Consider the following 6,000-nt stretch of genomic DNA (forward strand, 5'->3'; position numbering starts at 1 on the left):
TAAAGGTCTGGTGGAATCCAAACTTCAGTAGCACCCTATAGAAAAATTCCCAATTAACGTGGTCAAAAGCTTTTCCCATGTCAGAGCTCAATAATACTGTCTGAAGTTTTTTTTTTCTATTATATGATCAATGACATGTAGCGTTCAACGAATATTGTTCTGTGTCTGCCTTTGCTGAAAAAAGCCTGTCTGATCAAGACTTGTTATCTGGGGGAGAATCTTTTCAATTCCTTTCACTAAGATATGAGTAAAAATCTTAAAATCTTGGTTTAAAACACTTATAGGCTGGTAATTTCCACAGTCAAGCTTATCTTTACCCTCTTTACTTTCAGGGAAATCACTGCTTCTCTCCAAGATGGGGGAGCTATGCCAGTCTCAAGCACATGGTTAAATGTGAGCTTCATTAGTGGGAACAGCAGGTCTTTTATTTCTTTATACCATTCTAAAGGAAAGCCATCCGGACCTGCTGCCTTATTGGGTGTTAAATTTTAAACTGCCCTTTTAATTTCCTCATCCGTTATTGTACCAATTAGAAACTTATTTTGTTTGTCCCTCACTGTAGGTAATTTTATCAGGTCAACAAAAGCTTTCATCTTTCTTTGATCTATTTTAGGCTGGCTGTATAATTTTTACAAAGAGTTCCTTTAATTTGCTGCACTCAGAAGGTTCTTCTATTGTTACGATGTCAAGTTTCTAACAATAGAAGAACCCTTTTGGGTGCTATATAGAACCAGTTCTGTGTAGAACCATGTACAGCACAATCTGAAAACAGCTTTTATGGTGCGAAGAACCCTTTGCATGATTAAAGAGTGTTCAGTTTTCTTCATAGAACCTTTTTCTTTATTTAAGAGTCTTTGAAGAACCATCTTTTTTCAAGAGTGTACAAGGTGGACCAACAAGGTAGGAGTGTCTAATAGAGCGGACAGTGAGTAGCCACAGTGTTTAAAAACTCCAGCATCACTGCTGTGTCCAACAACACCCAAATAATACCTGCTCTGTGGTGGTCCTGCGGGTGTTCTGACCGCTTAAGAACAGGGTGAAAGGGGGCTAAAAGGTATGCGGAGAAACAGACAGACTGCAATCTGTAAGTTAGGAGTCCTTTACAAATGTCCAGTGAGTGTATACGTTTGTGTGGGGGAGAGAGACAGCAGGAGAATGAACATCTGAAGCCTACCCCACTGTTGTCCCTTAACAGATGTGGAGGTCAATTTCTTTGTCACTTGCAGATTGTGAAGATTCTTCATCGCTGCATCACAAATGAAGGAAAAAGTAAGCAAAACTAGTTAACACTCACCAGACAAAACATAAGGATGAGAATAATCCAAAAAGCAGGCAGTATGAAATATACAACCCCATTTCCAAAAAAGTTGGGACACTGTGCAAAATGTAAATGAAAACAAAACGCAATGATGTGCAATTCATTTGAACCTTACATTTATTTGAAAATAGTAATTTTATTGTTTTTTGTATGCCCTTTTTTAAATTTGACGGCATCAACACATTCTGAAAAAGGTGGGACGGGGCAACAAAAGACTGGTAAAGTTGTTTAATGCTATACCTGAAGGTTAATTGGCAACAGGTCAGTAACACCACTGGGTATAAAAAAAAGCATCCCAGAGAGGCTGTGTCTTTCAGAAGTTAAGATGTTGACCACTCTGTGAAAGACTGTCTTTGCAAATGTTGCAACAATTCAAGAATACCGTTTATCAATATAAAATAGCAAAGAAGTTTTGCTTTTCATCATCTTTAGTACATAATAACATTAGAAGATTCAGAGAATCTGGAGAAATCTCTGTATGCAAGGGATAAGGCTGAAAACCAGTATTGGCTAGCCAAGATCTTTGGGCCCTCAGGTGGCACTGCATTAAAAACAGACATGATTCTGCAGTGGAAATCGCTGAATGGGCTCAGAAACACTTCCAAAAACCTGTGAACCTGTATCTGTGATGGTATGGGAGTGCATGAGTGCACAAGACATGGTTGACTGGCACATCTGTAAAGGCACCATTAATGTTGAATGATATATACACATTTTGGCAACATATGTTGCCATCCAGACAACGTCTTTTTCAGGAAAGGCCCTGCTTATTTCAGCAAGATAATGTAAAAACACATTTTGCACATACTACAACAGCATGGCTCCAGTAAAAAAGTTAGGGTGCTAAACTGGCCAGCCTGCAGATCTGACCTGTAACCCACTGAAAACATATGCCACTTTATGAAATGAGAAATATGACAATGAGACCCTGAACTGTTCAGCAGCTGAAATCCTATATCAAGCAAGAATGGGAAAACATTTCACTTTCAAAACTACAGCAGTTGGTCTCCTCAGAAGAGGTGATGCAACACAGTGGTAAACATGCCCCTGTCCAAACTTTTTGGGAACGTGTTGCTGCAATTAAATTAAAAATGGGCATTTTTTTTTTTTTAAAAACAACAAAATTTCTCAGTTTTAACATGTGATATGTTGTCTTTGTATTATTTTCAAATAAATATAGGGTTTAAATGATTTGCACATCATTGCATTTTGTTTTCATTTACATTTTGCACAGTGTCCCAACTTTTTGGGAAATGGGGCTGTCAACAAGACAAAGTCAAGACAAATCAACAAGAAAAAAGAGAAAATGTATATGCTACAGAATACAAGTACAGTAAAGAAAAATGCATGTGAGCCATAGTTCCAAATATACCTCAAAGTTCATCATATTGGCAATATTTCTTGCTAAAAGATGTAGTAAAACACACTATATGGGCAAAAGTATTGGGACACACTTCTTAATCATTGAATTCAGATGTTTCATTCAGTCCCATTGCCACAGGTGTGTAAAATAGTCATTAAGTCTACATACATTTGTGAAAGAATGGGTCATTCGAAAAGCTCACTGAATTCAAGTGTGGTACTGTAATAGGATGCCACCGTTGCAACAAGTCAGTTTGCGAAATGTCTTCCCTTTTAGATATTCCACCAATAACTGTGAGTGGTATTTTTTTTTAAAAAGTGGAAGCATTAAGGAACCACAGCAACTCAGCCATGAAGTGACAGTCCACGTAAAGTTACAGAGCTTGTCGCCGAGTGCTGAGGAACATAGTGCATAAAAATCACCAACGTTCTGCTGAACCAATAACTGCAGAGTTCCAAACCTCCTCTGGCATCAACATCAGCACAAAAACTGAGCCAGGAGCTCCATGGCAGGGTTTCCATGGCCGAGCAGCTGCACACACGCCTTACATCACCCAGCACAATGCTAAACGTCGGATGGAGTGGTGTAAAGTGCTGCCACTGGACTCTGGAGCAGTGGAAACGTGTTCTGTGGAGTGACAAATTCGGTTTGGCGAATGCCGGTAGAACCTGTCTGACTGCACTGTGCCAACTGTAAAGTTTGGCACCATGGTTAATTCTATAGGCTTGTTGTGCAGGGGTTGGCCTAGGCCCCTTAGTTCTAGTGATGGGAAATCTTAATGCTTCAGCAGACCAAGACATTTTGGACAGCTTCCAACTTTGGAGGAACAGTTTGGGGTTGGCCCTTTTCTGTCCCAGCATGACTGAGCCCCAGTGCACAAAGCAAGGTCCATAAAGGTATGGCTGGGTGAGTTTGGTGTGGAAAAGCATGGCTGGCCCTCACAGAGCCCTAACCACCCTCCAAAATCTTGTAGAAAGCTTCCCAGAAGAGTGGAAGCCATTATAGCTGCAAAGGGGGGACCAACTCCATATTAATGCTATTAATGGATTTAGAATGGGATTTTTAGCCACCAATTCTGAATGAAGGAGGAGGCCGTAGTTCTGTTATTCTTTGAATGTTTTTTCCATCTTAAATCTCAATGTTTTCATTCCACAATTTGAGGTGCCATGGAAATATGAACGAAAGGCAATTTCAGCTTCATGAACAATGCAGTTTTTTTTTTTAATGGTAAGAAACAGAAATATGATCTGTGCTATTGATAGAACTTTTCCAGATGCACTCTGCACTCTGTTGAGTACCCCCTCTTAAAAAAAATCTTTGAATCTGCACAATTCATGTGGATGGCCTATTCACCCTTCAAAATGGTGAATTTTGCTGAAAGTCAACAAGTTTCCATGTATGATATAAGCATGCACCGCCCCTGCCCCCCCAGGAGAAAACATTTAAAAAAGTTACAAAGCTGTTCTTGTCTAATGGTTATTACAGTCAGTAGCGATACTTGTGGTAATGTTTTGTCAAAGTTTAAAATAATGACGTCATTTGAAGATAGACGTTTACTTTGGATAATTACAATTATACTAGTAGAAAAAAAAAACAACAAAAACAAACCAGCAACATGCAATAGAGAAAGAAATGTAAATAAATGCTCTTTCCATACCTCAGAAATGATGGTGGTGGATGTAGGAGATCATAACAAAAAGAGAAGATACTAGATTAAGCCTTAAAGCAGTGACTTGAACAGAAGAGAGAACAAAGATTTCTCAAACATTAGACTGATATAGGATTTTAAGTCACTTAGCATCTAGTTACCAAATCACAGCTCAGTTCAAATAATACCTTAATGCTTTAACTGTAACTGCAGCACCAGTCACTCCCTCAGATTTCTGTTTTTATCTTCTTAACTCATGTGAGTGAAGCGTCAAACCTGATTTGTGGTGTGTGAAGCCATTAGCCTGCTAGCCAGCAAGCTAACAACCCACACATCACAGAATTTGGTTAACTTAGTTTCTCCTTTTCTGTCACTCTAATACCCGACACTCAATGTCGCTTGCTCAGATTTGAGCCTTTATTCATTTTGGGTTAGCACTAGTTAGCCGGAACTGAGCCAGTCTTCCAGCAGAGCTATTAATTTAGCCTGCTAGCTAATGTTAGCTAACTAAGCTTGCACAAACAGGTCGGTTAGCTAGTTAGCTAACAACTCTAATAAGTGTACACAGCAGTTTATTAGAAATGGAATACAAATTCGACAGCATTCCAAATTTAAAATGGTATTTAAATAAATGAAAACATTTCTCTTATTATTTTGGGAGAGCAAACATTTAACGTTATCCAAAAGAGGTGGCTCGCTAGTCTAGCTACCACAGCAGATAACAGTGAGCTAACTGACTGTTAGTAAGTGGTGCTCATTTTTATTTAACATATGAAGAGTTCAAAGCTAACAAATTACAGGATTAGGTTTAACTAAATGTGTGACTGTTGGTACGACAAACAAACCAAGCATTTACTTACCAGACGCGTTTTGAAGCCTTCCGAAGTTTCTAGAAGCTGCTTTAAGTGCGCGCTTCCCGCCTCTGCGGTGGAGCGTTGCCGACGGCTCGGACATCAGTGCGGGTAGAATCTGCCTCAATATGGGTGGGATCTGCCTCAGTACGGGTAGAATCTGCCTCAGTACGGGTGGGATCTGCCTCTGTGTGGGTAGAATCTGCCCAGCAGCCGAGCTTGGGCCGACTCTTCATGTTAGCAGGGTTATTAGCCCGTTAGCATGTTAGCTAGCATTATCTAGCTAACGGCCAAGCTAACATCGTAAAATATACTTAGTCCAGCTACAGAGAATGTAATATAAATCAAATAGCATCTGCTAATGGCTGTTTTTGCTACCTTTTGCAACAAAAAATATTTTTTAGTGTAGTTTTGTACACTGGGTTTGATATAGTACGTTATGTAGCTTCATGTTTACAGAGAATCAGTTGGATGCTAATGGGTCCGTTTGCTGAACAGTAGGCCCTCCCAGGTACTAAAACTCATGTAAAAACGTAACATCAACTTGAAATTGTCAGTTGAGACAGCGTATCTGGTATGAGATGTCATGAATCAGTACAGGTTGTTGAATCAGTACAGTCAGTCATGAATCAGTACAGTCAGTCAAATCATCATGAGAAAGTTGGGCCAACTACATATATATATACATATATATATATATATATATATATATATATATATATATATATATATATATATATATTTAATTTGCCAACATAGAGAGAAAGAAAAGGAGCCATACCAGCCTGGTGAATATATATCTAGCCCAGGCCACTCTTGA

This window comes from Colossoma macropomum, unplaced genomic scaffold, assembly GCF_904425465.1.
Source record: "Colossoma macropomum unplaced genomic scaffold, Colossoma_macropomum, whole genome shotgun sequence".
NCBI classification, from domain to species: Eukaryota; Metazoa; Chordata; class Actinopteri; order Characiformes; family Serrasalmidae; genus Colossoma; species Colossoma macropomum.